The sequence below is a fragment of the Petaurus breviceps genome, unplaced genomic scaffold (assembly GCF_028583685.1).
Source record: "Petaurus breviceps papuanus isolate PSGF00001 unplaced genomic scaffold, PetGlider_PUasm1.0 81475, whole genome shotgun sequence".
Classification (NCBI taxonomy): domain Eukaryota; kingdom Metazoa; phylum Chordata; class Mammalia; order Diprotodontia; family Petauridae; genus Petaurus; species Petaurus breviceps.
Window position 1 is genome coordinate 696 of NW_027186555.1, and position 11,599 is coordinate 12,294.

General features: G+C 47.1%; 1 long non-coding RNA gene and 1 pseudogene across 1 annotated transcript; one reads left to right on the top strand and one right to left on the bottom strand.

Moving 5' to 3' along the window:
* Positions 1-1,053: 1,053 nt before the first annotated feature.
* Positions 1,054-1,601, top strand: LOC138176155 (fatty acid-binding protein 5 pseudogene; annotated as a pseudogene).
* An 8,549-nt stretch (positions 1,602-10,150) lies between these two features.
* Positions 10,151-11,599, bottom strand: LOC138176156 (uncharacterized). The gene is made up of 3 exons (XR_011172178.1): positions 11,527-11,599; positions 10,998-11,026; positions 10,151-10,592 (listed from the first exon to the last, which is right to left on the bottom strand). It is a non-coding gene; the product is annotated as an uncharacterized lncRNA (long non-coding RNA).

The window sequence follows — 11,599 nt, forward strand, 5'->3', positions numbered from 1 at the left end:
AGAGATGGTGGCGAAATTCCAGGATGCTTTGGGGCCATAACCAGAGGGGGGAGAGAGCGGGTTTCCAGGTCACTTTCCTTCCTTGCTTGATTTGTGGTCACGGAGGCGGCATTGCCTGAATCCCAAGCGAGAACCAGGAATTTGGCCCTGAGTGGGGACAGGTGTAGGACTAGGGGACGGCAGGGGCGCTGAGCGAGCTAGGTCTGCTTGCTTTATAACAGGAACTGGAGATGTTTCAGCGGAAAGAAGCAGAAAGTTAAGCGGGGTCCTTTTGATGAGATAAAGGCTCTGGGACCCCCCCCCCCTTGAACTCCTAATGCCCAGGAGCTCCCCTCCTGGTCAGTGTAACCCAAAGAGCCCCCACCCATTGGAGAGCTAAGGGCTGGAGGAGGGGCAACTCTGGGCCTCATCAAGGACCCAGAGGATGGAGCCCCTCTTAATGCCCAGGAGCTTTCCTCCTGGTCAGTGTAACTCAAAAGAGCCCCCACCCAATGGAGACCCTGGGTGTTGGCAGAAGTAAGCAAGTAAGTACAGCCTGGGCCCTGCCCTCAAGGAGCTTCCAATCTAGAGTCAATCACTCTAACATACAAGCTGCTGTACACAGCAAATGGAAGTGTCCAAAATGTGCTATTTGAGGCCTGTGGGTGGAATAATCATTTCCAAATGAGGTGGTGAGGCCAGCCATCTTGGAGGAAGTGGCATTTATTGAGCAGGGTCTAATAGAATGAACAGGATTTTTACTGAATTAATGATGCAAGGGTGTTCCGGGCCTAGGGAATGGTGTGGACAAAAGCATGGAGGTAGGAAAGTACATGATATGGACTCATAGGTTGGAGATAGATTTTTTTTTCATGGAGTGGGAACTGTTCTTCATTTGTTAACACTTTGGATGGAGGGAAGCTATGCAGGCTCGGGGACTTGTCTAAAGGGGAAATTGGCACTTTTCTGCCTCTGGGGGCAACTGTTTTCCTCAGTGAAATGGGTCTCTGCCCCTTACCCTCACTTACTATAAGGGAAGATTGGCCCTTTTAGAAGAAAAGTCTTCTGCACGAGGGTCCTTTACCTTTCATCAGGACTCTCTGCTCTTCTCTGGGTTTCTGCCCTCCTCATCTCTCCTGAATCACCATGGTCTTTCCCAAGCAGTTGCTGGGCAGATGGCACCTTGTGGAAAGTAAAGGATTTGATGAGTACATGAAGGAATTGGGAGTGGGGATGGCCCTGAGGAAAATGGCTAGAATGGCCAAACCAGATGTTTATATCTCTGAAAATGGGGATTTAATTACCATCAAGACTGAAAGTACCATAAAAACTATACGATTCTCTTTTAAACTTAGTGAGAAGTTTGATGAGACCACAGCGGATGGCAGGAAAACTCAGACTCTTTGTACCCTTGAAAATAATACATTGATCCAGATACAGTTTTGGGATGGGAAAGAAAGCACAATAACAAGAAAAGTAGAAGATGGAAAGCTATTGGTGGACTGTGTCATGAAGAATGTGACTTGCCACAGGGTCTCTGAGAAGGCTGAGTAAAGAAATTCCATCTTCATATGGGACAGGAAATAGCTGTTGTGAATGAACCAGCTCCGTTCAACGAGCAAACTCTCTTGTTTTTTTCTTCTTCTCTCCCTTACTGTGATCTGTTATCTCAGTGACTAACTACTTGCAAGCAGTTTTATTTCCAAGCTTTGATGTAATTTGGGCTAGTAAATAAAGAATTGTGCTGTTACTAAAAAAAAAAAAAAATAGAAGAAACGTCTTCCCATTCCTCTACCCATGACACCCTGGGGATCATACAGGATACTGAACATGGTGCAGGGAATTTAGAGATAAAAATCCTTCTTTACAGTTAAGAATATAAGGAATAGAGAAGTGATAGAAGCTGCCCAAACCCTAACCCCAGTAGCAGTAGGAGATTCGATCTTGGGTCTTCCCCTTCTTGCTGGAGGGACCATGAATAGGACAGTTTGACTGAAGTCGAGAGGCCTTGATGGGCACTGGTGGGGAATAAGGCTGGGAGGGCAGGCTGTGGCCAGATCCTGGACCATGACTCCTCAGTTGGGCAAAGTGCACAGGACGTCATTGGGACCACACACTGAGCTCAGCAGTGAAGCCTTCAGCACAGGCAGCTGAAATCATAATGGAGACAGCTCATGGAGTGGAGAAAGTCTAGGGGAGCAGACACAGCATCTCTTTGTCTCCCAGGAGTGTTTTCTTCCTGGTCACAACGTTCTTACCTAAAGATCTCCATTCTCTTTAACCTGCCCTTCTCCCTCCCCTCCTCTTTGCCTCTAGGCCCAGGCTCTGACAGCTGGCTCCTAACTCCCACTCCTCCCCCATCCAGAAGTGTGCACCATGTGGCATCGAATCTCTTCTGGGGGAGCCAGGAAACATTCTCTATTCATCATATTCATTCAGCTCCCTGAACGGTTATACTGTAATCAGTCATTCATTTAATTAACGAGCACTTGCTATCTGCCAGGCTCTCTAGGTAAGGATCCCTGTAATGTAATGCCAAGGAAAGGCAACTTCCCAAGGTTCAGAATACCAGCATAGGTGCTCTGCATTTTATTCAGTGACAAATTAAGAACAGAGGGAATCAAAATATGACATCATTCAAAATATAGCATTTACTAAGTGTGATTAAATAATGTCCAAGTACTACCCCACCCCAGGACCTTACATTCACTTAATCAATTACAAAGACCCTCTTCTAAAAGTACTACTCCACCCCTAGGCTGTACCTTCATTTAGTCCATCACAAAGCCCCTCTTCTCAAATGGAGATTAGTTTCCAATCATAAGTAAAGTACCTTCATTTGTTCAATCACAGAGCACAAAAAGGTCAAAAGTTCCCCACCCCTGGATCACAATTGAATCTACCCCAGGGTTACAACAAGTTTATGCACAGCACTTAATACCCAAATGGAGGTCTTTTCTTCATCTTGACTAGAGGCAAGTTCTCAGCAATCTTTGTTCCTAGGGAGACAAAGCTTAGCAAGGCCACAAGATACATTGCCAGTCTCTTCATTAAGTCATCCTCTGTCAGCAGAACAGTCCTAGGACCCCTGAAAATATTAGCAAAAACCTCTCGCAGGATTTCTGTAAACATACAACAAGAAAATCCTTCTTCAGGGCTTCTGAACCAACAGCCAGGTTCCAGAGCTTCTGCAACAACAGGACTGTCTTTCACCAGTGGACAAATCTGGCAAAACAACATCAAAACAAAAAGACAAAGTACCAGCAAAACAGCCATGTCTCCTCAGTCCTTGGCAGCTCTGGGGGCAGGTCTCAAAAGTCCAGGGCAATTCAAAGTGGCCCTCAGCAATCCTCTCAGTCTCTCTCTGCCTCCAAAAGTGCTGCTTCCAAAAAGTTCTTCTGCTTCTCTCCTGTGTCTCTCCAAATCTACATCACCAGCTCCTCCCAGTTCAGCACTCTCTTTTCACATCAACAAGGCCATCCCACAGGTGGGATCAACAAGCCCTGGCTTTTAACACAATCAAACCAAAAACCAAGCCAATACAGGGGAATCTTTAAATGCCATTACTATTATAATCCCCAGGCATCATATTAGCTTAGAAAACCACATATTAACATTATTTACGTTTCATCGAATCTTTATTTTGTAAATTATTTCCCAATTACATTTTAAGGTGGTCCCAGCTGTATTCAACACCAGGACTAGATGATTAAGATCTGAGACTCAGTTCACCCAAAGGAGAAAGAGAAAGTCAAGAATTCCTGACTTTTTTCATCCTCGTTTTTTTTTTCCTTTTACTTTTGGTGATTCTTTATTGAGCCAAAGTATTTATTTTCTTCACTTCTTTCATTCCCTAGCTCAGGACAATTATCCAGTCAAATCCTGAAAATTAGGAAATGGTGGAAGGTCCTTTAGAAGATCTGTGGGCCTTTGGGGTGGTGTGGGATGGGACCAGGGGGTTCTAGTTTCCCCAAAACAGAGTTGAGTTTTCCCTCAAAGACAACAGAGCTATCCCTAGGATTTGATTGTCCATTGTCTCCTTCAAGGTAGCTAGCTGCTGACCTAAGGGCACCTAAAGTCCCTTCCACAGGGAGTTGTGGCTCCTTCCATACATGCCTTCTTTGGAGTCACCCTGCCTTGCCGTGATGACCAGACAAGGTTCCACCTGGACATGAGAGGGGCCCATCCAGAAAAGTGTCACTGTGTCCTTGGTGCACATCCTTGCTGTGTTAGGGCAAAGTCAACCTTTCTTTAATGTTCACTGATTTGTGAGAGCCTCATTTCGTCCTCACATTGAGCCTGAACCATCAGAAAGCTGTTGTTAAGCATGGCCCTAACAAGAGGAGGGGAACAGATCCTGAACATCTTGGGGAAGAATAAGGACCCAAAGAGAGTGCAGGGAATCACTGGAAAAGATGAAAAGACCAAAGACCAAAGCCAGGCCTCTTGTCCTCTGTCTTTTCCCTATGACCTGTTTGTCCTCTCATCTCCTCCCTTTGTCCTCACTCAGAGTGCTCCTAGTGAACTGGGCTCCTGACAGACTGAACAACCCAATACCAACAAAGCTGTGGCCTCCCATCTGGCTCAGTCACTGATGCCCAGTCAGCAGTTGACAGGAACCAGGGGTGGCTTTAATTTTTTTGTAAATTTTATGGATTTTATTTTGAATTTGTGAAATAAAACAGGCATTTCTTTGGCATACTTGAATAAAGAAAGATTGCACGTGAAAGTGCGAATCTGTCATGTACAATTTGATATTGCTAGCAAATATATAATAAACTTATCACGGAATTTTCTTTTTTCCCCTTTTTTTCTTTACCTTGCCCAGCCCTAGAGATGTATACCTTTAGACACAAATGTGTGTGTGTGTGTAATATCATTCCATACATACTTCTTTCAGTTCTCTCTCTGCCTGCAGATAGCTTCTTCCTTCAGAGGTCCTTTGTAGTTCATTTGGGTTCTCATAACAGTCAAAATGACTTAGTCAGTCAAAGTTGTTCTTAAACAGTATTTCTGTTAGTGTATGCAATGTTTTCTTGGTTCTGCTCATTTCTCTCTTCATTATTTCCTCTTTTTCATCATTTCTTAGAGCACAGTAGTATTCATAATAATCATGTAACACATCTGGTTCAACCATTGCCCAGTTGATGGACATCCCCATGATTTCCAACTCTTTGCCACCACAAAGAGGGGTGCTATAAACATTTTAGAATATAAAGGTTCTTTTCCTTTTACTCTAATTAGCTTTGGAAATAGACCTAATAGTGGCATTTCTGGATCAAATGGTATGGGCAGTTTCATAATTCTTATGGATGAATGAATTGCTTAGTAGTTATTGTCTTTCATACATATATAGGCATACAAAGGTATATACACACACGCATATATGTGAAAATTGCCTATGGGCACCTAACATACAGTTATATTTCCCTTATCATTCTGATATAAGGAAACAAGTCTATAATTTATCTAAAAATATTTGACCAATATAGTGATACTAGTATGGTCAACTTGACCAAAAATTAACAGACTTACATTTACCTAATGGCGCGTTCCCTGACCACTTCTATTGCTGTCCCATCAATAGCCTAGATCAGAGCATCTTAAGTTGTTTGTCATCTGGTGAAGCTTTGAATAAATGCCTTCCCAGAATGCTACTGTGGTTTTTGAAATTTTAATAGTCAAAAGAATGATTACATTTCAATTAGAAATTGGGGGAAATAAAGATGAATTTTTTTCCATTCAAATTCACAGGCTCCCTGAAACACTCATCAGATTTGTCAGTGGTCAGTGTACCTCAGTGCAGAGCCCCTGATGTAGATAAATATAACTTCTACTTTGAGGCTGAAGCCCCCTTGTCACTGGAAAGCCTTCCCTGGGTATCTCAGACCAGCTTCTCTGAGTGCCCATGGCTCCTTCAACATGGTGACCCTGTCATGTTTGGGCCCTCAGAGGGTGCCCATGGCTGACCTGGCCTGGACGTCATAAGCTGCATGTAATTATGACCCTGTGTTGGTACTATCGTTCCATATGTGTGCAATTCATTCCTCAGTGACCCAGAAAGAGGCTTGGGGCCCTCTGTTTCCAGAATCTTGCTTCAATAACTTGTTACCTATCATTGTTCTGCTAAATAATCAAGTTTTTAGTAATTACCAAGCAGATTTTACTTTCACAGAAAATCTCTACAGATCAGAGGCATGGATTTGGGGATTGAGTCAGTCAGGTCAACAGCATTTACTGAGTCTGCTGTGGCCCAGGCACTGTCCTAAGCAGCTGGACCAGAGAGCCTCCAAGGCCCCTTGAGACCCTAGACTGATGATCCTGTGAAGTCCCCAGGCTCCCCAGGAAGTCTGAATGATTCAAGTGCTGCTTTGTCAGAGGCCTGCACCCCCACCTCCCCTCTTCACACTCCTCCTTTCTGAAGGGAAGATACTGTAATACCACGAATGTCCACTGGGTGGAAGGCGGGTGCCTGCTTAAGAGATAAATGACTGATGGCTCCTTCACACTGGGAGGAATTCTTCTGGTTCTGAAGGGATGGGATGAAAGTGATCATTTAAATGAGTATCATGGTGATTGAATGGCTGTTTAGGAATTAACAGAATCATGGAAACTGACACTTGAAAGCAATAATATTAGCAGCTCGTATTTCTATAATAAGCCTTGCAAAGCATTTTGTAAATACATCTCAGGTGACCTTCACACCCACCCTGGGAGGGAGGTGCTATTATGAGCCCCTCACTTAGAAATAAGGACATTTAAGAGATCTGCTCAAGGTGACAGAGCTATTAAGTGTCTGAGATGGGATTTGAACTCAGGTCTTCCTGACTCCGTCAGAGGCTCCACTGACTACACTACACGAGCCCCAATTCCATCTCACATGGATGTCTGTGAAAATGACCTTCATCTGCTGGTTTAATGTTCCCCTAACTTTGGACAGGGCTCCGGAGCTTGGTTTCAGACACACCCCTGAGGCTCTGGGGCTGCAAAGCCAGGAGCTGGGAACACATGGCTGGGACACAGGACGCCTCCTCTCCCCTCCCATCCCTGCTATGCCTTTGTCAGAGGGTTCAAGATTCCAGGGGAGATCCCTGCTATACACAGAGCACTCAGGAGAGGGAGAGCTGCAGAATGAGGCATCAGGGATTCAGTGGAGACACAGAAGGCAGGTTTCAGAGGTCTGTCCAGGCCAGGCTTCCCCCAGGGCCGCTTCCAGGATGGGGAATGTTGGGCTTGGGAGGCCCCATGAGCTACAGGGAGACTTAGGAAAGGAAGAAGCAAAGCCAAGGCCCTGTAGGGCAAGCTAAGGTTTGGGTTGGGAAGGCCTTACATGTATATGGGGTTCTAGAAAGGTGTTACCAAACAATTATTCCCAATGGGCAGTTTCAATATTCTTCCATGGCCCTCTGTGTGTTGAGCAAGGAGTAGTAAAGGCCAGGGAACTCCTGGATTTGAACCAACCACACGTGTAGAGGAAATCAGCATCCCAGAATCTGAGAGCTGTCTGGGCCCCCAGAGGTCAGCTCGTCTAACCAGGGATGTCAGACGCAAACAGAAGTTTGTTGTTCAGTTGTGTCCAGTACTTTGTGACCCCATTTGTGGTTTTTTTGCAAAGATCCTGGAATACTTTTCACTTCCTTCTCCAGTTCATTTTACAAATGAAGGAACTGAGGCAAGCAGGGTAAAGTGACCTGCTCAGGGTCACACAGCTCATTAAGTGTCTGAGGCCAGATGTGAACACAGGAAGATGAGTCTGCCTGACTCCCAGCCCTGTTCCATCCCCTGTACCACCTGGATGCCCCCAAATAGAAATGGTACCCACCAATCTGCAATGTAGGCCGCATACTGACTTAGGTTTAAAATAACATGTTATCTGCTTCACTACATGTTCATTTCTTTGTTAAATATCTCCCCGCCACTCTTTAATCTTTTTCCAAAGCATTCCAGCACAGAGCAGCCTGGCAGCCAGACTGTGTATGAGACCCCCCTGCTCAAACTTACACCTGCCAGGGATCCACACTGTAAAAAAGGCCACAAGGGTTGGTCACTCAGTCCCTCTGAGGGGGTAACCTCCTGGAGCAGTGCTATGGAAATGGGAACCTGGAGATCTTCCCTGCCCCCAGGCCCTTTGATAGACTTAAGTGACTGAAAATCTTCCCTGATTTGAAAATATGCTCTGCCCCCAGTAGGCTGAATGTAGTCACATGGAGCCTGTGGCTGGAGGCTTGTTCTTCAGGAACACCCACACCTTGATACTTTGTAATTGGCAGTGGGTCACTAGGGTTGTGATGGTCTCTGATCCAGGAGAAGGCTATATATACCCTGGTATGAGGTTTTGCTGTGGGGCTCACTTTGGGAAGAGTTGTGGGATTTGGCCAGATGAGACTCTGGGCAGCCCTTGAGCACTTGGCTTTAAAACCCAGATGTTGGTGTTTCCTCCCTGGTAACTGACTAGGTATGGATGTAATGGTCAGACAGTTGCAGGCCTGTCTGCTGATCTGTCTCTCTGTCTGCTTGTCACTTCTGTTTGTATTCTCTGATGTATGATTGATTAAAGTAAGATTGTTAACCCATTTTGAGTTGCTTTCCTTTAAAAAAGCAGGTCTAAGAACCTGTGCTAGCAGTCTTGGGTATGCTAGAGTGCTTGCTGCTATAAGCAGCCCCTCCTGCTTCTGGACACCTGTAAGCATGGGGATTTGGAAAGCTGAACTTGGGGGGTCACAGAACTTGGAGACTGAGGCCAGAAAACCAACTCCAGTCCTACGAGAGTTTTCACATTTCAGTGAAATGTTTATTCATCAGAGATATCAAAGCATCATTTTTGGCCTGCTCCTTGTAAGCCACTGGGGGCCAAGAAGTCTTGTGAGAAGAGAGAAGACAAGACCTCCCTGTACAACCCTCCACCACTAGATGACCCAGGCAAGAGGAAGCTTCAGGGCTCAGAGGAAGATGGTTCCAACTCCTCCAAGCTTTTCCCCTGTGCTAACCCCAGGGTCCCCAAATCATGTCTGCCCATGACTTACACCTCAGGGGAGATCTTCTACCTACTTATTAGCACAAAATCCCTGATCTTTCCTGGGAGACAAAGGCTCAGAGAGAAGCCTCCAGACTTCTGTTGTAAAAACTACGACCTGGCTACTCAGTGAGCAACAAATGCCCAGTGTGACCCGAGGATCTGACCTGACATAACTGTGGCAAATGTTTTTTCTTAATTATCACATTATCAGACAGGAGACAGCAGGGCCTCAGTCTCTCCCTTCTCCCACCACTCTGTGACAATGGAAAAGTCATGCACAGGGATTGTTGAACAAGTGATTAAAACTTGGACACCCTCAGATGAGGGAAAAAAATGTCCAATGCTGAGTTGAAATAGTGAATAAAAGGTAGGAGAGAAATAGAAAGAATTAAAACATTCCTCTTTTCTGGAAGGAAACACTAGGGTAGAATGAAAGAGGGAATGGCAGATATTCACAGAAACCTGTATCATCCCACAGGGGGAAGGGAGAGTTGGGGAAAGGAGAAGCCATAGGTGAGAGCCATCAGCTGGCCTAACCATGAACAGGGTCAGAACTGTGGGGAGGTAGGAAGGGGCAGGTGCTTCTTTCTATGTAGAGATCAGATATCCCCCCCCCCTTCATTAATTCCAAAGGGTCAGGGTTAAGGTTCTAACCCTTCCCCTCTTCAGAAGGAAGGTGAGCCCCCCACCCTGGGGCAGCCTAAAGAGGGGACCAGGCAGTCACCCAGTGCAGTGGCTGCCACCAACAGAGATTAAGCCCCAGGGCCCTGGACTGAATCCTGAGCAGGTCACAGAAGTCCTTAGGAAGGTTCCCACAATTAAAGAAAAGCAGGGGCAGGGGAGGAAAACCACAACAAAACAGAGAGAATCGGAACTCTCTGAAAGTTGGTGCTGAGGCCTACCTATGGGCCCGCCCTTAGAGACTGGCTGAGCACAGCTCCAGTCCCTGGAGGCAGCCTGGGCTCTGTCTGAAGCCCTGGAACAAGTCCCAATAGCCCATGCCACAGGTGCCCCCTAGCAGGACTAATCAAAGACAAATGTCTGTCCCTCACAGTGTACAATACACTGGCCCTGCCCCAGGCTCCTTCCCCTTGGCCCCAGCCCCCACCCGCACTCACAGACTCAGCAGAATAAATAAATAAAAAGATTCTTGGATGCTTCCAAACTTGCTTTTATTTTCCTCTTCACATGGCCAGAACATCTCCACATTGGCATCCTGCCCCCCACAATCCCCCACCAAGTAGGAAGCTCAGCTAAGATTGTGGAGAAAAGCTGAAGACCCCAGAACAGTAAATCATTAGGCTGTTTTCACAGTCAGAGATCCAGAGGTCAGGGCAGCATCAGGGATGAAGGAGGGCTCATTCCCAAAGCCCTCTGGCTCTGACTGCTGTCTCCCTGCAAAGTGAGACAGGCAGGGAGGGAGGCCTTAGAGAACAGGGTGAGGGCTCCAAGGATACTGGCCTGGGCTTGCGCCAGTAGCGTCCAGTGAGGATCCCAGGGGCCAATGATGGGGAGAGAAGCCAGAGGACAACAGGAACAACTTGGAGGCTGAAGATAGGTTTTCTTTCTCAGGTCCATACCAAGCAATTGTCTCAGGCTAAAGAAGGACAGACAGATTCAGGGGGATCCTCCAAGGCCCCTCTGGCCTCCAGCTTCTCACCACTCTGAAGGGCCTGCCTCACCACCCACCAATCCTCAGCCCAACCTCTCACATAGACTCCTCTATGCTTGGTCCTCTTTACCCCAACCCCTCTTTCCTTTCAGGCCCCTGGCTGTGAGAGAGACATCTGACCCCCTGGGCACTGTCATTGTCTGGAGACAAAGGAGGGAAACAACCCAGTCAGGGAGATACATCCCAGGACCATGGTGTGGCAAGGGAAGGGGACACCAAGGGAAGGCTGCTGGGCTAAGCCTCTCCTCTGCCTTCTCGGTGCTCAGGTCCCAGAGATGAAACTATGGCCTGGCCCCGTCCTTCTATCCTCCATGTCTACATTTCACTTACCTGCAGCCAGAATTCACATCCTTTTCCAGCTGGAAAAGAAAACAAATCCCAGTGAGGAATCCAGGAGAGGAGACCACACCGAGGTCTCAGAAGTTCACTGGTTTGTCTTGGGGACAAAACAAATCACTGGCACTGCATCCCTTCCCACACTCCAGTCCAGCCCCTAGATCCAACGGGAAGAGAGAAAAGAGGCCCCCAAAGGGACCCTTCCCCCCTCCAGGCCTGCCTCCCAAGCCTGGGCTACAGCCCCCAGCTGGGGGACACCAGGCTCTGGGGCAGACCCCCATATTCATCTCTGATCTGAGTCTGAAGCAGATTCCCCCCTCAGCCAGCCTGTCACACCCCTGCCAGGCATCCTCAGGGAAATGTTTTCCAGTTAGGGATTTGTTCATCTAGAGCCTTAGGGCCCATCTGAAGGTCCCTTAGGTGGGAAGGAGAGGACTTGGGGACAGAAAGACAAGCTGGGGGTCAGAGGAGGCCTGGATCTCCCTGGTGCCTTCTCCCCGAGGACCCTCCCAGGCCTGCCCACCTGAATTCTTCCTCCAATACCAAAGCACAGCAATGACTGCGATGAGGAGGAGGCCGGCAGCAATGCCCCCCAC